At 35.7% G+C, this 21,876-nt stretch overlaps 1 pseudogene; it reads right to left on the reverse strand.

Moving 5' to 3' along the window:
• Positions 1-14,870: 14,870 nt before the first annotated feature.
• Positions 14,871-16,195, reverse strand: LOC112412354 (lysine-rich nucleolar protein 1-like; annotated as a pseudogene).
• Positions 16,196-21,876: the final 5,681 nt, after the last annotated feature.

A 21,876-nucleotide genomic window follows, 5' to 3' on the forward strand; every position in this document is an offset into this window, starting at 1 on the left:
CAATATGGTCTATGGTCTTCTTCAGTCCTTGCAAAGCACAATATTTCATTTTACTCAGGATCTTCTCTAAGGCTAATTTCCTCTTGACATGTCTTCTTCGTATTCAGTACTAAGCAAATTCTTCTTAATTCTGTAAGATTTAGATTAAATATCACTTCATCAGGAACTTTCATTATCACCTCAACCTGGATTAGGTTTCTTTCTCTTTATATAGTTTAATCATTCTCTATACATTTACTTTATATATCTATAAAAATGACAATTATGATACATTAATAAGTAAATTATTAATATAGTGTTTATTTCCATAGGAAGACAACTTCGAAAAACTATTTTAAAAAACACACCAGAGCTAGGCTTTAGTGTTTTAGAGGTCTTGGCTCCCTTAGACAAGGGGAGATTTAACATCTTTTATATGTGTCACAAATGCCTAACCTTTAAAATACCTCCATGCTGGTCTTGGTTCTTGAGACCTGTGTCTTTTGTAGGCATTTTAATGTATCCATTCCCTGAAGAAGGAAACAGAGCTTTCATGCTTCCATTATAAAACCAGGGAGGAGGTAGTTGCCTAAAATATTTTTTGTACTCAGTCTCTTCCATTTGATGTTATGCTCAATGAGTACAAGAATTATGCTTGATTATATTCCCAGACTCTGGTACTGTACCTCATATATACTAAAAATTCAACAAATGTTATAAATGGTAACTAGAACTTATTATTCCAATGCTGTTTCTGCCTAAACTTTTTATCTTACTTCCATCCTTAGATTCACCTCAGTTAATCCTTGAAGTATTTAGATTTATATTTACCATTCTTATAATAAATATGTTTGCTTTAATGAATAACATATGCATGTATAGATTTGAAGTCAGAAGATTTATGTGTCCAACAGTGTTTTACATTCCACAGCTCTAATAAATTTTGAAACCACTAACAGTTTTTTACTCAATAACTTCTAATTAGTTTTTTGAAAAACAAAAGAGGCATTGAGGGGTAATTGAATTTATCCAATTTAAGTATTCACATTTCAAGAGACAGAGCCAGAGCAAGTACTAAAGAGAAAACAGAATAAAAACATTAAGAGAAGAAGCATGACACCACCAATTTTTTCATTTGAGACATTTTATGACATAAATCTGTTTTCACACAATATGTTCAACAGTTCTCATTCCAAATTAAAGCACATTAACTTTTAATCATACATAAAATGTCAGTTCTTAGCCAAAGAACAGAAAAATTCTTTTAAAAACTTATATGAATAAATTAAAGTCTGATGTTAGTTCTGCCAAACCCTCTAGCAGAATTACTTTAATGAATTTCAATATAACCAAAAGAAAGAAATTACAGTTCAAAAAATTAGTAAAATACATTTTAGTTTTGAGTTTTTTCCTCCATGACTTACTTGAAAAAAGAAAATTGGGAGAGAGTGTAACTGTAAAATGCTTTGCAAACTAAAGCTTGTATTAATATCCAAACTACAGATGAAGGTAAAATAGATTTTAAAATATGTTATAAAATGTTTTTTCTCTCCTACCATGTCTTCTATTTTAAATAAGAATCTCTTTAAAAATTGAAATAAATTCGTTATTTATGCAACAAAGTTAAAGACAACAATTTCTGAAGAGAGGTAGGACAATGTTGTTGTTTTTTACTAAGAAGCTTAAAGAAAGAGACTAAGACATTTGGCTTTTATTTAACAAGTGTTTTCTACTGATTCTTCCAAAAAGGCTATTTGTGCAAATAGGTTTGCAGAATACTTAAAATGATCAAGAAAATTAATCAGAATCATAAAATAATGTTCAGGGAAAATAATCATTAAAACCAGAACTCTTGCTGTTATAAAGAGTAAAGAACAGTTTGCAAATTGATAATTTTATTTTTCAATGATCTTAATCTGTGTGAGGCATAAATATCATCATAACCACCATATCATTGTGGGTTTATCACAAATGCATGCGGAAACACTAGTTTTCTCTTTGCCCAAATTGCTCTACTCTTTCTTGTGTTCTTTAAAATTACAGTTCTTGAATATAGCTTAAGTATCCCTTTCTCTACGAAACCTTGCTTTGTGAACATCTTCACCTCAACCCCTGCCCCAAACCACGTACTCATTTATGCATAATAAGCTGCCTTCTCACCGGGTTTCCATAACACTCCTCTCTCAGCCTTTATATTTTGTTTGCATGAGCTTCTTACTTCTACAGCCCCAAAACCATCAAAGTCAGAGAATTTCTTTTATATATCTATGGATTGGAATCTAGCCCAGCACCTATGCCAAAGTAGGCACTTCCAACATGTTGAGCATTTTAATGTATTATGTAAAATCTAGGTTAGTGAACAGTTTATATACTTATAATTAAGAAAACCTACATGTGCGTCCCGTAAACTATTTCTTTTAGAGTATTTCATTAGTTCCATTTTGAATATATGTCACTTTGACACGAGGGTTTTTTTTTTGTTTTGTTTTGTTTTTTAATATCCACAAGGATGTCTTTAAACCAGAGGCAGCAAAGTCTTGCACCAAAAGGAACAGGAAAACTAGTACAATTGAAGTAAAATAATAAAAATGAATGAAAAATATCTGGTATGCAACAGGCAATAGTGAGGATTATGGCCAAATAACATTTATTTTTGCCATTCTAAAGGAGGCAGCTACTATTCACTTCCAGACAACTGCTGCACAGAAAGAGTATATTTTTGCTGAAAATCAGTATATATCCTGATTTTCTATTAGAAATTAGATCTTACATTAATTTGCATCTCACTCATGATGTATTTATGGCAATTTTTCCTTCATTTGTTTTTCTTATGCAACTTCTCAAACTTAGGCCATTACTAGCTTTTATCTAAATTATGACACTAAGAATGACCCTCTTACTTATTCAAGCTAAGATAGGAAAGAGGTAAATATGTTCAGTTTCCAACGTCATACTTCTGTTGAACATCCTCTCACTTTCTACTCCCTATAAGAGAAATCCAAGGGTCCCATCCTGGGGTTCTCAGGTCTAACACCAGTCGCCTAATTCACAGTTATACATTTTCTCATACTTCATAATTTGGAGCGAACAATAAATCAATCAATAACTAAAAGCACTGTGTTGCTGTAAAGGCAGAAATTTCTTTTTCTTCTTCCCTTCGAGGTTCTTTGGTGGGTTGAATAGTTAAATTGACAAAACAGATTAATTGGAGAAAAACAAATTTTGTACACATGGGATCCCCATAAAAATATGAGACTCAAAGGCACTCAGGCAACTACGGCTTATATGCCACTCTGAGCTAAGTAGTGGGATAGGGGCCTAGAGCTTCGAAGGGAAGGAGGGTAATTCAAAGGACAGTAAGAAGTATGTACATGTCAATCCCAAACTCCCTAACTATCCTCCCCACCACCTCTCCCCCATGGTAGTCATAAGTTCACTCACTGCTATTTTTTAAATGAATAACTAACAAGGACCTACTGTATAGCACAGAGAACTCTGCTCAGTATTCTGTAACAATCTAAATGGGAAAATTATTTGAAAAAGAATAGGTACATGTATATGTATATATAACTGAAACACTTTGCTGTATACCTGAAACGAACACAACATTGTTATTCAACTATATTCCAATACAAAATAAAAAGTTAAAAAAAAAAAGGGACAGTAAGAAGAGCAGATATTTGGTAATCAGATGTTTGCCTGGCCATGCAGGTAATTCTTTCAGATAAAAAAAGTTATCTCTGGTAATAGTTCTGTCTCTGGGCTAGGCCCCATCAGAATTCTTTTAGGCAGTTAAGGTAGAGGTAAAAGTTTTCCTGAGTCTGCTGGGCCCAAATTATCTTCAGCTTGAAATAATCTACATGCCAAAGTGGCATATTCTGGAGAGCTATATTCTGCTCCCCTTCATTGTCTTTGTGTTTGAGTCTGTAAAGCACTCTCTTAAATGCAATCTGCAAGGAGACTTAAGGAATCTGTTTCTTAATTAAGATCCACATACTTGATTAAGTGAGGGTCTGATTTAACACATACACTATTTGATTCATAAATTACTTTTCGCATATCAAACACATTCATTCTATAGACTGAAGGAGCAAATATATTTTACATGTTTCTAGATTGTTTGGATTCAGAGATTACATGAGTATTTTTAATAATTTAAAACATATTTCAAGTAATAATTTGCATTGAATAACTTTAGGAAGGACCTTAGGAAGTAGAGACTCTTGCTTTTTCCTTATTAAAGATAAGAATCAGAGGGCTTTCCTGGTGGCGCAGTGGTTGAGAGTCCGCCTGCCGATGCCGGGGACACAGGTTCATGCCCCGGCCCGGGAAGATCCCTACATGCCGTGGAGTGGCTGGGCCCATGAGCCATTGCTGCTGAGGCTGCGTGTCTGGAGCCTGTGCTCCACAACGGGTGAGGCCACAACGGTGAGAGGCCCACGTACAGCATAAAAAAAAAAAAAAAAGATAAGAATCAGAATCTTATGCAGTTTTTTAAACTCTCATTTCCTTTTTTAAAAATAAATTTATGTATGTATGTATTTATTTACTTATTTTTGGCTGTGCTGGTTCTTCGTTGCTGTGTGCAGGGTTTCTCTAGTTGAGGCGAGCGGGGGCTACTTTTCGTTGCAGTGCGCGGGCTTCTCATTGTGGTCGCTTCTCTTGTCGCGGAACACGGGCTCTAGGCGCACAGGCTTCAGTAGTTGTGGCTCGCGGGCTCTAGAGCACAGGCTCAATAGTTGTGGCGCAAGGGCTTAGTTGCTCTGTGGCGTGTGGGATCTTCCTGAACCAGGGCTCAGAACTGTGTCCCCTGTATTGGCAGGCAGATTCTTAACCACTGTGCCACCAGGGAAGTCCAGAATCTTATACATTTAAAGTGAGTTCTTTTATCCATATTTTGTCCTTTTTCCCAAGTCTTTTATAATCATTGGAATAGAAATGTTCTACATTGATTTACTGATCATTTTTAGTTTAGTGCTCTGATAATTCGCATTTGACTTTATAAAATCTTGGTCTTAAAGTTTTATTATGACCAATAATTTCTATCAATTTTATCCAAAGCCAAAGTATATTTTATTAAATTTTCTATTTATAAGAATGAAAAGCTTTCTCACTGTTCTTCTAACATGCCTTGCAGGTACTCACATCTTCATGTTTCTTATTCCTAAACCTAACTTCTCCTTAATTTATATACTATGAAGCGTGGAAACTCCTAACATTTTTAAAATCTCCTCCAGGTGATAATAATCCATTTTCATGAACTCTTTGCATTATGTTATATTCCATTGTTTGAAATTTTTAGCCAATTTTTCCCCAAAATTACTGTAAGTAAGCAGCACAAGAACAATCTTTTTCCCTTTTATATGTGCTATAATTAGCATAGCACCTTGAATATTATAATTGGTCAATAAACTTATAGAAAAATGTAGTAATAAAATTAGGCTGGTATGGCTGGGCCTAGAGACTGTCATACAGGGTGAAGTAAGTCAGAAAGAGAAAAACAAATAGCGTATATTAATGCATATATGTGGAATCTAGAAAAATGGTATAGATTAACTTATTTGCAAAGCAGAAATAGAGACACAGACATAGCGAACAAATGTACAGATATTAAGGGGGGAAGCGGGGGTGGGGTGAATTGGGAGATTGGGATTGACATACATACACTACTATGTGTAAAATAGACAACTAATGAGAACAGACTGTATAGCACATGGAACTCTACTCAATTGCTCTGTGTTGACCTAAATGGGAAGGAAATTCAAGAAAGAGGGGATAAATATATACATGTGGCTGATTCACTTTGCTGTACAGCAGAAACTAACACAACATTGTAAAGCATCTATACTCCAATAAAAAAAAAGTTATTGACCAATTTCTTACTCTAAAAAAAAAAAATTAGGCTTGCATTCTAACTTGGAACACAAAATTTGACTAAAGTTTCCAGTAAATCAAAACAGAAACAGAACAGTTGTTATAATGTTCTCATTATCTAATAAAAGGAAGTAAATAAATTCATAAAGAAAGGGAAAACACACTTTTACTGGCTCTAAATGTAAAGAGAAATTCATTATGTACATTTTTTTGAACAACCTAACAGACATGCCTTTAATAGCAGTATCACAACATATTAGACTTAGATTTTTCATCTAGTTGTTTCTTACGTCTATTCACAGTAAGTACAATAAGCATGATGCAGAATCAAATTTCTATGAGGGAATCTCTGTAGGATAAAAATTATATTACATCATAGGTTTAAGAGTTCTTGCTGTCAGAAAAAAAAAAAACAACCTTGCATAATTTTATATCCCTGAAGGGGTAAAACTGTAGGTAGAATAGGAGATTGAAATGCTAGAAGTAGGTTGAAGGAAATGATAAAGGTATTTTGATTTACCTAAGGAGAAAAAAATCAGAGGACTCTAATGCGGGAGATGTATGATTAGACTTGTGCTTTAGAAAGATAACTCAGATTGTTTGTACCACCACTTCGAGTTCATATATTTATCCTATTGAAATAATCACACAGCTATATCTTAGAGACTTCTATAGAAGCAACGTTTGACTTAAAAACTTAAAATTTGTGACCATAGATTAGGAATTGGTTACATGATATGCTCTAAATCCATATTAAGAAATACTCTACAGTACAGCAAAATGAAGAAGATTTGTGCTCACAGGTAAAAGATCTACAAAATATGCTAATAAAAGAAAGAGGTTCAATCTCAGATTTTCACCCCAGGATATAGAATTATGGAAGCAGGGTCTTTCACACACTGAAAGAAAGAGTTGGACTAACTTTTTCAATGTTTTTAACCCCTTGGGAATCTGCATTTACAGAGTAACCAACTGGCCCAAAATCTAAAGAGAGATGGTGCCTGCAGAGAGAGAGAGAGAGAGAGACAGGGAGAGAGAGGCAGAGAGACAGAGTCTGTAAGAGCTGATAGAAAATCTGACACGGGGTGAAGACTTGAGTGTGAGTAGGCAGAAGAGGATGAAACCTCTAATGTTGCAGTAATTGGGAGAATTCATTAACTTCTTGACAGCTTTCTCCACAAACACTAAAGACATGGAAAGACTTGGAAAGAGGTCAGTAATCTTCACTGTGGTGCAGACTTGTAAAGGAGAGCAGCAGCTCTTGAGGGGTGCAAAGCTCCACCAGGAATTTTCTTCCAGTCTACACTACAGAGCAGAAGCCTGAAGGTGCGGGGAAATTTTAACAAGGGCTACTGCCATTAGGGCACTGGTGAAAACTTCATGCAGATAGCTGAAGAGTTCAATCAGGAGGAAGACAAAAAAGAAAAGGAAACACTTCTGAAAATTGTAAAGCACTAGAGAATTTAAAGAATCTTTTATTCAATTAAAAAAAAGTTTACAAAAAAAGAAAAGGAATCAAACACATTTGAAAAGCAACTACTCTTGGGGGAGGAGCATGATTATACATTGTACCCAGAATCAGTGAGACTAAATGGTATAGCCCTCCTGAAAAATTCTTTGGCAGGCTATTGAGGAAGATTTTAAGTGACAAATTCAGCTCATTTCTAGATATAGAGCTGTTCTGGTTTTTCATTTCATCTTTAGTTGTGATTATTTGTGTTCTTTTGTGTTTTTAAGAATTAGTTCATTTCCTCTACATAATTTTGATGTCTTCAGTCTGTAGTAGCACATCTTTCATGTCTCATATTGCTAATTTGTGTCTTATTTTTCCAGTTTTGTTGGATGTTCACCCAACTTTTTTTTTTTTTCAAAGAACCAGCTTTAGGTGTCCTTGATTTTCTCTATTGTTTTCCTCTTTTCAATTTTATTTCTACTCCCATCTTCATTATTTCCTTCATTCCACATACTTAGATTTATTTTGTTCTTCTTTACTAGTTTTGTAAGGAGGAAGCTAAGATTATTATTGGTTTGAGACCTTTCTTCTTTTCTAATATAAGCACTTAATCATAGAAATTTTCCCTTAAGCATTGTTTTAGCTGCATACCATAAATTTTGATGTTATAGTTTTAATTTTGTTCAGCTCAAAATATTTTCTAATTCTCCACAATGATCTATGAATTATTTAGAACTTTCTTGTTTCTTTCCAAAATGTTTGGAGATTTTCCCATTACCTTTCTGCTAATTCCATTATGGTCAGAGAATGTCATTGTATGATTCCAAGTTTTAAAAAAAATTTTGAGTTTGGGTTATGATGCAAAACATGGTTTATCTTGATGACTATTCTACACGCAATTGAAAGTAAAGGGCATTTTGCTATTGTAGGATGAAGTGTTCTATATATATCATATCCCATTGGTTGATGGTGTTATGTTCTATATTCTTGCTGATTATTCTGTCTGCTATTTCTGTGTATTACTAAAGAAGGAGTGTTGTCTCCATCTATAATTATGGGTTTTTCTATTTGTCCTTTCAGTTCTGTGAGTTTTTCCATCTTATATTTTGAAGCTCTTTTATTAGCTATCTACATATTTTGTACCATTATATCTTCTTAGTGAATTGTCCCTTTTATCCCTCTAATGTTTCTTTATATTCTTATTAATTTTCTATTCTCTTACCTACTTTATTAAGTCACTTATTATTAATATAGATATAGTCACTGCTTTTGTTTGATTAGCATTAACATGGTTGAATCTTTACTATCTTTTTACTTTTAACCTACATATATCATTATATTTGAAATGAGTTTCCTGTATAATACATATATTTGGATCACTTATCAACATAACAGTCTCTTTTATTTAATTGCTGAATTTAAGTCATTAAATTCAATATAATTTTAATATGTTTCGATTTAGTCTATCATTTTATTATTTTCTGGTTGCTTCAGATATATATAATATATATTCTCTACTTTTCCTTTCTACACTTCTTTTGAGTCATTGAAACATTTTTTATTATTCTATTTTAATTCATCTGTTATCTTTTTAGTCTACTTCTTAGTTTTTATATTTTAGGTGTTGCTATAGATATTATGACATATATAATTAACATTTCACATTTTACTTACAATTGATATTTTACCACATCAAGTAGTAATCTTACAATTATGAAGGTTCCATTGCCTTCCCACTGGTGTTGTAGTTGTCTCATATATTATATCACAATCTATGTCCATATCTATATCTATCTATCTATTGAAAATTCTATTAGATTATGATTGTAATAGTCATACAGAGTTTAAATAACTCAAGAGCAGAAAAGTTGTTTATTATACTTAACTTGAGATGATACTTCTGGTGCTATTCTTTATTCTTTATGTTCTAAGTTTTCTTCTTATATAATTCCCTTCTGTATGGAAACCTTCCTTTAGCAATTCTTATAGACCTGATATACTGACAATAACTACTCTTAGTTTTCCTCCATCTGAGAAGAACTTAACTTACCCTTCTTTCCTGAAGGATATTTTCATTGGATATAGAATTATGGGTTCACACTTTTTTCAGCACTTTATAAACAGTCTTATACTTCCTTTTGGCCTCCATGCTTTCTTATAAGAACCCAGTCATTTTTTTTTTTTTACCAACTGTTCTCAAATATATTTTTCTTTCTTTCTTTCTTTCTTTCTTTCTTTCTTTCTTTCTTTCTTTCTTTCTTTCTTTCCTTCTTTCTTTCTTTCTTTTTTTGTTTTAGTTTTAAGAGTTTAATTATGTTATGCTTGAAAGTGGATTATTTGGGACTTATCTTGCTTGGGTTTCACTGAGAGTCTTTGGCATGTAAGTTTATGTCTTTCACCATATTTGGGATGTTATCAGACATTATTTCTTCAAATATTTTTATAGGACCACATTCCTTCTCTTCTGTCTCTGCAACTCCAACAATATTAATTGTAGACCTTTTCTTGCTGCCCCACGGTCCCTAAGACTCTTTACTCTTGTATTTCACTTTTTTATCTTCCTGCAATTCAATTGTATTATTTCTGTTGATTTACCTTTAAGTTCAGTGGCTATCTTCTCTGTCATTTTCATTCTATTAGTGATCACTCCAGGAGTTTGATTTCTTTTTTAAAAAAGATGGTTATTGTATTTTAAAGTTCTAAAATTTCCATTTTGTTCTCTATATTTTCTACTTTTGCTAGACTTCTAACTCTCCATTCACTCAAGAGAATTTACTCATTCTTGTGGGAACATTTTAAAAAATAGGTGCTTAAAATCTTTGACAGATAATCCTAACATCTATGTCATCTCTGTTTTGGCATCTATAGGTTATCTTTTCCCATATAAATTGATATTTTTCCTCATCCTCATGCCAGTTTTACATCGTGTCTTGTATTGTGTTTTTAATATTGTATTTTAATACAGTATTTTAAATATTATGTTATGAAATTCGTTTCTCATTTAAATCCTGTAGAAGACAATGGTATTTTTGGTTTAGCAGAAAGTTGACCTGGTTACAATTAAGCTTCAAGTTTCTACCAGCCTTCCAAGGGTTAGCATTTCAGTATTCACCTCATTTTTAAAGTCTTTGAAGAAATATTCTACTCTTCTTACATTTGCCAACCCAGTGGTGAGACTGTAACCAAGGCAAACAACGAGTTCAGTTGTAACAATATTCAGAAGGTTGTCTTTTTGTGATGTTCTCACATGGTAGAGAGAGAGAAAGAACTCTCTCTTCCTCTTCTTGTAAATCCAGATATGGTCACGCTGTGATTAGGGCTTCAACATATGTATTTTAAGGAAACATAATTTAGCCCATAGCTCTACCTTTTGTTTGTTTTTTTGGTCTCTTCATATTTAAAATTTTCAGGAATTACTTGTTTGACAGTTCTTTTATGATGATTTTCCCAAACCATTGGACTAGTTTTTTTGTTCTTTTTTTTTTTTTCATACCCCCTCTTTCTCACTGTATTCCTTTTTAGAAAGTGACAAAAATTTTCATAAGTAATTGAAGTATGTCAGAATTGCAATTATTGGTTCTTTCTGGAAAGAAGACAGAAATTTAGAAAGGTTAAAGGAAAAGATTCCAGTTTTACGGTTGCATTCTTGACAAGTAAAGCCACAAAAGTAAAGAGTTTAGAAGTTATCACTCCTGGTCTTACAACAAGAAAACTGAAAAGAAATGACTTTTCTTGGACTCATCAAAACAATGATATTACTGGGCAAACAGCTACTCTAAAATCTGGAGAGACAGGCACATCAAGAATGATATAGGAACTGAGATCAGGTTACCCAAAGCAGAATTCATTGAAGGAATAAACTGATAGGAACACACAAATGGTAATTTTCATGAAATGCTGAATACAGAGGAGTATCAAAATACTTCCAGGATCCCCATCAGGTTCCTATGGTAAGAATATGAGAAAGATCCTTTCTTGGCTCTAGCAGGGAAGGCAAATGATAAGCCTTGTGAAACACACTTAGAGCCTTCTCTATGAAAGAAAACCTATTTTCCAGGACCAAAGTCACAGCCAGAGGTTCTGTCTGCTGGAAAAGAGAATTCCTCTGTGTCTAGCTTCTTCCAACCTTCCTGTCTCACCTGAGGGAAGAAAAAGACACTACTAACAAGGGTCAGGTGTTCAAGGAAATAGACTAGAAACTCTGCAACCAGGGAATGGAGTGGGGGAAACAAAGCTATAGCACTGGAGAAACATTTGTGAAGGTCAGAGACCCCAAGGCACAGCCTCCACACTTTACCACCAATGGGGCTCTAGCAAAACAATAATAGATTATGACAGAAGGAGTTGCATGACAAAGACTTTCCTCTCTCTTGGAGGAGGAGCACATGGGAAGACCACCATCAGGAGGGGACAAAAGCAAGGAGATCTGAAGAATATGGAAATTCTGGCACCTATAGCTACCTATAAATTTTAATATCTGTGTGATGAATGGAATGGAAATATAAAATCATCCTCAAAAGTAATGATATCCTTATATATAGTCCTTACTAAATTCAGAGATTACTATATGCAGACAATTTCAATCCTGTTTCTACGACTAGTTTGTTTATATTGTTGATTTCCTGCTTTCTAAATTTGTGGTTTTTCAGTTGGCATTTGAGGTAGGTTGATTCTTAGTTTCAAGGTATCTTCCTGAACACTGCAGGCTTTCAGCAGACAGTGTCATCTGGATGCTTAATGTCAATCCAACCCACAAGTCATGTGACAACCAAAAGTGTCCCCTCTTATTTTTTTTAAATGCTCTTTGGAAGGAAACATCCCTTGAGTTGAGAAACACTAATAGATAATCTGAGTGTTATATCCAGTTTTAAAATTAATATAATAGTTCAAATGATTTTTGTACTCTGAACAAAATTAAACCCCTATAATTTCATCACCAATAAATTTTTTTTTGGTACTGCTCAAATATTCCCAAGTGGCCTTTATTTCACAAAATTATTTTCATTAAAATTATTTCCTATACCACTTTTACTATATGATACTATTCAAATGAAAATCAATTGGCAAATTTACAAATTACGCACTTTTAAGTCATCTACTTTGAGGCTGTACACATCAGAGAGCATCAGTGACCAAGCCTGAGTCAGTGAATTTCTAATGCTCTTCCATTAACCTGGACTTGGACTTTCACGTTCGGTCAGGTATCCATTACATCAAAGCAGCTTCTGAACCATATGTTACCTGGCCCAGGTGGAAGCTTAGATTTTCTATGTTCTTGTTTGGTTTCCTCAGCCTGTTACTAAATCAATTAGCCAGTCTCTGAAGATCATGGCCTACATGAGATGAAGTCTGCTACTACTACATGAAGGATGATGGAGAAACAACAGAAAAAAAAATCAAAAAATTTTAGGAAATAAGGTGAAAGTGAGAAAAACTTCTGCATGAGGCCTGTATTAATTTTCTATTGCACTTTAAATTACTACAAACTTAGTGGCTTAAAAATTCACAATTTTACCATCTTACAGGTCTCCTGGTCTGAAGTCCAGTGGGCTTACCTTCAAAATGAAGGTGTCAGCTGGGCTGTATTCCTTCTGGAGGCTCTAGGGAAGAATCAGTTTTCTTGCCTTTTCCAGCTTCTAGAGGCCACCTGCATTCCTTGGCTTGTGGTTCCTTCATCTTCAAACTAGTGACAGCTTGTTGAGTGTTTCTTGCAAGTCTCTTGACTCTTCTGTCTCCCTCTTCTACTTCTAATCCTGGATTATCTGGGTAGGCCCAGTCTAAACATATTAAGGTCAACTGATTAGCAAACAATTCCATCTGCTACCTTAAACTCCCTTTTGTTTTGTATCACAACATATTAACAGGTTCCAATGATCAGGACTTGGATGGGTGGGGCGGGGCATGGAGGCATTATTCCAACCACAAACCTGAACAGTTTTAAGTTTGCAGAGCTGAACACACAATTTTTAAGGAGAGAACTGTGTCTATCTGGCAAACACTTTTGATTGGCCAGTCTAGCCACAGAAAGGTGGCCTCACGGAGGGGCCTAGTGGGCTAAGGCAAAACAGCAGGAATCACCCCAAGGAATAAAAAAGTGGTTAAGAATCACGAGGTCTGGGGAACGGCTGGATAAAGGCAGTTATAAGGAGGGAAGGACCTTGCCATAGGAGGGGGGTCAGTCAGTGAGCAACCCCCGAGGGAGAAATAGCCGACAAGTTCGAGAACAGGGTTGTTATGTATTCAGCTAAGACCTTGGCTGTGCTTAAATACCAGACCTCTCACCCATCTCTCCCAGATTCTGAATAAAAGTCCAAAAACTGCCTTGTTCCAGTGGAGACAGGCTGTGTGCTACATGGAGTCAACAAATGAAGAACAACATGGGAAATCACACCACAAAAACTTGCAGACAGCCTGAGGAGGGCCCAGTACATGGGCAAAAGGGGGGAGGTGACTCAAGACAATGTTGTTTAATTTACAAATGGACACAGGCCCAGCTAACTGCAGGGCAGGAGCTGTCACTAGAGCAACAGTGGTCTGGGCCTACGAGAGCAGCCGAGACAAGGTTAAGTTCAATCTGAGGACACTTGGCATCTTGCCGCCTTGGCTGCCCAGCCTTCTCTGCTTAGGCCCTGCTTCAGGAACAGACTTTAATAAACCTTCCCAAGCCAAGTGGAACTCATTCAGCCACACTGAGCTAGAAAAGTCAAATCCTATCACAGAGAGACTGAAGATACCAAACAGCAAGAGGGGAAAGGCCTGACCACCACACCCTAATGAAAGCTATCACTGTGGTGATAGATCAGGGACAATCGCTCAGCCACTCTCCGGAAGCACCCAGTAGATGGCTGAGCACAATCCTTCCTGACAGCCAAGCAAGTCCAAACTGTAGTGTGATCTCTCAGCAAGATAAAAATGATTAGAGAAGCAGTGGTTGGTTCCTTTTACACTGGGCAAGTTCCTGTAGTGTGGATCAAGACTGGGAAAGATTTATTCCCCTGTTGGAAGGGGATTTGCCCTGAAGAGCTAACTCAAATGCAGAATCTTATCTTGTAGGCCTCTTCTGTTATGCATCTCAAGGTTGAATCCGTGAAAGGCCAAGTTCACCTTCTGAGGGAAGTGGCTCACCTGAATCACTGCTAACACAGACTTGTAAGACTCTAGACCTGGCTGATACTTGTTGGTCAGGGCCCAGGCAGACCTGCCTCACCTCTGCCCCATGGTGAGGCAGAATCAGAATCATAAAGATTAAATACATTAATGCAAGGGAGACACATATGTGCCTGGCACACAGTAAGCACTAGACAAGCGTGAGCTATTGCTATTGATACTCACTGTCTTCAACAGGGTCGGAAGCTTCACACAGAAAACAGTAGGTTTCAGCCACTCACATGTTCTCCTGGTTCCTGAAACGAGCTGCCCTCACCCCACTTTGTCCAAGCACATCAACATAGTTGTCCTTTATCTCTGCAGGAATTCAATTCAAGACAACTGTCCTATGGCTTTCATCTGCGTAACAGAACAATAAAAGCAATGTTGGCCGTTTGGGGGGACAAGACAGGAGAGTTTAATCTTCAAACTTGATTGACCCGGATGCATTCCTGTCAATGTAAAAGATTTTGTCCAGAGCCGTGGAGAAGCCAAGGCTGGCCCTCTGCTTGTACTTCCAGCTCATGGCCCAGTCGTAGTCCTGCTGCAGGTTCTGCTGCAGGGTGTCGGCCACCTTCTTGCTGAGGGCCATGTTGGGCCTGCCAACCATGTTAGGGGGGCGACTGAATGAAGGGGACAGATTTTTAAAGCCACCCATGAGTTTGAGAAATTTCAGTTTCTGTTCCTCATTTTCAAAGCCAGCAGTATCTCATTGGCCAAACTGAGTTCCTGTCTGCTTCCTGGTGTCAGAAGCTTCCGTCCTCCCCGACTCATGATTGATCTCTTCTTGCAAGGCCTTTCGCCTCACCTGGTCTATGTGCGCCTCGTCCATGTTGCCCTTCTTTTCCAACATTACCTCCAAGTCCATGTCGGGCTCCTCCTCCCAAGGTTCTCCTGCCTCTTCTTAGAGCTGGCAACTCAGTGTCTGCCTGCTCTGCCTTTTTCTTGGACTCCATTTTCTTCTTCACAGGGGCCTTGGGGTCATCTCCTATTGGGGTGTATTCTGGAGCTTCTAATTTTACTGACTTCTTTTTACTTCCTTTCCTACGGCTGCTCTCCACAGACATGGAGAGCTCAGGGTGCCCTAGGGGGATATCTCCCTCCTGGTGGATTTTCTTTTTCTTCTTCATCCTCATGTTGTGTTCCCTGGGGCTCCAATGCTTCCGTTTCTGTCCCGAGACTGCCTGCTCAGGGACGCCACCTTTCCCAACTGAGCAAGTGTACAAAGCGTCCCTGGCCTCACAGAACTAAGGGTCCTTGGCTGAGACAGCTGTAGCTTCCTGTGCCTTCTTCTCCTTCTTGTGTTTTTTGAGCTTCTTGCCAACTCTGGTCACCTCCTCGCCCTGCCTGTGGTCTGCGGAGGTCTTCACCCTTGAGCCAGGGGACACGGACTTTCTCTTCTTCTTCTTTTCCCTACCGAGGGACTCAGATGGACCAAGTGCCTGCTTTGTGGGGCTGGGCGACGGCTCAATCCGTTTGGCACGTAACATGGTCTCAGGTTCTAGGAGTTCCTCGCAGACGGTGCTGTGACTCCTTTTCATTCATTAGAGGCATTTCGGGTGCCTGCTCTTGGACCATATTCTTCGAGGGTGATGTGGCTCTTGTGGGACAAACCTCCGCAAAATAATTGTCACTGTTTAAAACAGAGTATTGAGTCTCTGGTTCTTTAACTACCTTCCTTTTCTTCTTCTTTTTCTCTGGGAACCCAAAGCCCAGGTCTCCTTTGTGAGTCTTAGTGATCATTCCCGAAAGCCAAACTTCCCCACCTCCACGTGAGAGCCCACTCCGCCATGACCATCAATAACTTTTTATCTCAATGAATGACATTCAATTATTTTTTCATTTATATATATATGGAAATATCCTTACTTATGTCACTCAGAGCCAATTTTATATGAATAATGAACTATTTGGAATAATCAGTAATTGCGTTTCTTCTTTTCTGACTAGGACTGATCAGTCTACTTCTAACCATATAGGCTATTTGGAAGATAGAGCAATTTCAATGTAGATTAGTGATAACTAATATTTCAAATAAAGTAATAAGAAAGAATGAGGTTACCAAGGTTAATTTGTACTAATTTACACTTAATAAACCACCACAGAGAAAATTATATTATCATAATAAACATAATATCATTACCTTATCTCTACTAGTAATCACTCCATAATAACTCTCTAAGTTAGACATCAAGTCATGAGCCACCTAATTTTAACCACAAATCCTTAATAATTTTATATTATTTCTTTTAAAATAATGTCACATTATAGTGACATATAAGTATGTATGTATGCATATATAAAGTATTATGACAGTATTCATTTTCTGAACCCTTATTTATCATGTGCAATCCTTTTTATTTATGCCATTTTAATACTGGTGAGGAGTAGCAATGAGGATTCTCTGAATATCTGCTAAAGCTTATATCTGGGTTCAAATGAGAGGAGGTATCCTATAAAGAATATTATAATTTATCTTTGGTCAACTGATTATTTTTATTGGAACATTATTAAAATTTAGTGTTTATTCTTCATTTCACATATATATATATATATAGAGGGCTTATTATATAATAGGGATTCTGCTATTACTGAGAGAACATTGCGAATCAAACATATGTGATGTGAGCCTCACTGAGCATACTATCCAGTGATGGAGACAGACAATTAAATACACAGTTTTTACGTGAATATAATTATATTGTCAGGGTGCTATGGGAGCACACAGGAGATCAGAAAAAAAAAAGGAAGTGAAAACCAGAAGGACAGAATATAAAAGAGACTGGAAGCTATTTCTTAAGGCTGTGGTATGAAATGTAAGTGGCCTGCTAGTGAAAGATGAGGTCAGAGAGGAAAGCAAATTCCAAAGCATGAAGTGGCCCTCAGTCTCTGAAGAAGAGTTTGTCCTTCACACTTTGAGAAAAGTGGGAAGTCATTTAAGGACTTTAATTAGAGCAAGGGCATGACCCTTTAGATTTATATTTCTAAGACTTCAGAAAGACCCTCTGGGTATAGCATAGAAAACATTATAAGAAAAAAAAATCGATTGCACTCTTCTTGCCTTATTAGATTATTAAATATACCTTGGCAACTACACAGTTTTATTTAATCTAATAATATATACTGCTAAATTCACAAAACTTTATACAATAGAGTATTCTAAATGCTATGTTTCCTTGATATGTTTTTCTATTTTTCCATCCCCTTTCCTTTCATAAAGACAATAATCTTCCTTGTGTTTTATAATACATCTTTTGGGCTGATAAAATCTTATGAGGCAAGGCTAATTGTCTTACCTTGAAAGTTTTAGTTTTCTTGTGACAAGTTTGAACTATTGCCATCATAGTCATAGATCATTGTTAAATTCAAGTAAAGCTGATTGACCACAAACACTTGGCCATAGTAACTGGAGCAGGGAACAAAAGCTGATTCATCATGGGTCAATTGGGCTCTCTCTCTATGGTATTTAAACTCCTAATCTTAATGACTGTGGTAGATACCTGGGTCATATGATTGGCAGAGTAAAGGTGAATGTTCTTCAAAGGTATTATATTAAAGTCTTTGGAACAGTACATGATTATGATCTTCTTAGGACAGATTTGTCAACACTTCCTTGGATTTGATATGCTGTCAAGTATCCTTAAAATAATATATATATTTTCCTTGAGTTATAGTTATTTTGATTTGTTTTATGTTTCTTAGAAGCAAAATTATACACTGTCTATACTATCAAAATAATCATTTGACAAACTAAAGAATTTAATGTCTGCTAGTATTAAAATAGCTAGTACATTAGCATGTCTTTATCTGAGCAGAAATATTTTTTGTGCCTAGTGAATTTTGTTAAAATATACCTGTTAGGTTCAGATGATTTCATCTATGTAAAACAGAAAATCCTACTTCACCAACTTTCAAAATTCAGGAAAAAAAATTGCTATATTACTAGAAGCTCTGAGATAGAATGATAGTTAATTTAGCACCTCAATGACATTGCTAACGCTAGGAATCTACATCTCTCTTTCTGTGTCCTCCATTCTCACCATGCCAACTATATCCGTGCATTTTTCCAACATTGTTACAAGAGCTATGATCATCTCATCCTCCCACAACAATATCATATTTCTTGAATACATGATACCACTTAGAAATACCTGTTTTTAAAGAACTAACTTAGAACTTAAGATAAAATTAGAATCTTGGATAGAGAGCATCTTTGAGATCATCAAACGTTACACTCTCATTTAGAGATTTGAAACTGTGTCCTCCACAATTTTACTTAAATTAATGGCCCTCTGACCAATAAATTCTTGTATACATAGACAGGAAGTGTGAAAGGTGATCGGCTAGAGTGCAGTTCAAGGAATGAAAAGGTGAACTGCGCATTGAAAAATTTGTCCTCCAAGGTACAGGGACATGGGTGGTGATTGTGTGCCATGGGGATAAGGAAGATAGGGAGTTGAGGAAGGTAACAAATACATTTAATCAGCTTGATAATTCCAATTTGCCCTTGGAACCATGTTGTTTTATCCTCTATATGTGTTCATTTCCAATATTGAGATGTCAAATTCATGCAGTAGTATTCTCAGGGCTCTGAAAGAATGTTTCATCCAGAATTCAGAATGCAACTAATATAAACAATGCAACTAATATAAACAATCTATTGCTAAAAAATAAGGGTTAAAGTGCTACAGAATTACTGTATTCCAAATGTGCCCCACAGTGTTTTAAAATTTAAAAGGTCACTTCAGAGATAAAGGAGTTTATACTGCCAGTCACTTCATTTGAGCATTTATCTTTCAATTGAAGTGACATTTCTTTCCCCTATTTTACATACTGAGTTTCCACCGAAGATTGTATTTGCAGAAAAAGAGACAGTCACAAAAAATTTTTCAAAGAATTAGAAAGTCATGGAGAAGTGGTATTTGAAGTAAGGCATAGAAAGTTTGGTAATATAAATGTTATATTTCATTTTTCTACCTTTTTCCTCATGACACCAATGCAATATAAGATTGTATGTATAATGTATATACACAATATATCAAAAGATACATATATATGTATCTTTTTACATGAACATCATAAATAAACAATCTTGTTTTCATGTTAATGACAACAATGCCTTCATCAAAATAGCAAATATCTTTCATGTTATATTCTTAGGATTGTAGGAAATTGAGTTTACACATATGCAGCTTCTCACATATGCAGCTTCTCTCTCTCTCTCTCTCTCTCTCTCTCTCTCTTTTTTAATATTCAAAGTTCCCTTTGGTAGTTTCTACTTTATACAAATTGAATATATTATATATACACATAAGATAAAAGAAAACTTCAGTCAAGATTTTTTGTTTTTTAGCATCTTCTCTGTTTGACCACAACAAGAGTAATTAAATAAATTCTGGGATGAATTTCAGTGCTAAAGTCTCCAATATAATATGCTCTCTGAGATCAATGAAGCTATCCTTCACTTGTTCTCATTTTCTATTTCACTTTGTACCTCTTGGTTGTTGCTGAACTGAACTTTTAGTGTCAATCTGGAAATCTGTTTTTCATTTTTGAGTGTTCTGATATAAGAGCAGTTAATGTTGGGGAGAGAAATACCTGTTCCATTGAATGCAGATGGTCAATTCACTGCTGTTAATACCCAGAACAGTTTTTCTGAAATATTATTCTAAAATAGTATTTTATTGAACTGACTTTTTAAAATTGACTATTTTTTAAGAGCAGTTTTAGGGTTACAGCCAAACTGAGGGGAAGGTACAGAGATTTCCCATGTACTCCCAGCTCCCACACATGCATCACCTCCCCCATTATCAACATCTGCCATAAGAGTGGTACATCTGTTACAATGGATGAACCTACATTGATACACCATAATCATCCAAAGTGCATAGTTTACACTGTGGTTCACTCTTAGAGTTGTACATTCTATGGGTTTGGAAAAATGTGTAATGACATGTATCCATCATTATAGTATCATACAGAGTATTTTCACTGTCCTAAAAATCTCCTGTGCATCACCATCCTTCTCCTCCTACCCTGGCAACCACTTATCTTTTACTGTCTCTATAGTTTTGCCTTTTCTAGAATGCCATATGATTGGAATCATACCCTATGTAGCCTTTTCAGATTGCCTTTTTTCACTACTAATATGCATTTTAGGATCTTCCATGTCTTTTCATGGCTTGATAGCTTTTATTGCACTGAATAATATTCCACTGTCTTGATGTACCAGATTTTATATATCTATTCACCTACTGAAGGACATCTTGGCTGCTTCCAAGTTTTGGCAGTTATAAAGTTGATATAAACATCATGTGCATGTTTTTGTGTGGTCATAAGTTTCCAACTCCTTTGGGTGAATACCAAGGAGTGCCACTGCTGAAATTGTATGATAAGATAATGTATCATTTTGTAGGAAACTTCTAAAATGTTTTTCAGAGTGGTTGTAACATTTTGCATTCCCACCAGCAATGCATAAGAGGGTCATTTACTCTAGCATTTGGCTAGCATTTGGTGTTGTCAGTGTTCCAGATTTTGGTCAAGGATGGCCAGTATGTGGTGGTATTTCATTGTTTTAATTTGCATTTCCCTGATGAAAAATAAAATGAAACATTTTTTCATTTCCTTATTTGCCATCTGCATATCTTCTCCACCTGCGTATCTTCTTTTCTGAGGTGAATGCTGAAGTCTTTGGTTCATTTTTTAATTAGGTTGGTTGTTTTCATATTGTTGATTTTTAGAAGTTCTTTGTATATTTTGGATAGCAGTCCTTTATCAGATGTGTATTTTATAAATGTTTTCTCCAGGCCTCTGGCTTGTTTTCTCATTATCTTGACATTGTTTTGCAAAACATATGTTTTTAGTTATAGTTAAGCTAGCTTATCAATTATTTCTTTCATGGTTTGGCCCTTCAATGATACATCTCAAAAGACATCACCAATATCCAAGGTCATCTAGGTTTCTCCTATGTTACCTTCCAGAAGTTTTGTAGTTTTGCCTTTTACATTTAGATCTGTGATCCATTTAGAGTTAATTGTGAAGGTGTAAGGTCTGTGTCTAGATTCTTTTTTTTTGCATGTGAATATCCAGTTGTTTCAGCCCCATTTGTTGAAAAGGCTATTTTTGTCCCCCACCCCCCCTTTTATTTTTGTCTTTGCTCCTTTGTCAAAGATCAGAATTCCTAATCCTTTTCATAGGAGAATTGCATTCAAAACTAGTATATCTCAGGTCTGGGTATGCTCATTGCTACTGGGTTGTCAGGCCCACTAGGCATACATATCTAGGAATATTCATATATATGTATATACATATATGAATAAACACACATTTCTTTATTGAATTATTTCTGTATATATAACTATTTCTCTTTCTATACTATATATATATATATATATATATATATATATATACTGAAGTCTCCCACT

The sequence above is a fragment of the Neophocaena asiaeorientalis genome, unplaced genomic scaffold (assembly GCF_003031525.2).
Source record: "Neophocaena asiaeorientalis asiaeorientalis breed wild unplaced genomic scaffold, Neophocaena_asiaeorientalis_V1.1 scaffold287, whole genome shotgun sequence".
Taxonomy (NCBI): Eukaryota; Metazoa; Chordata; class Mammalia; order Artiodactyla; family Phocoenidae; genus Neophocaena; species Neophocaena asiaeorientalis.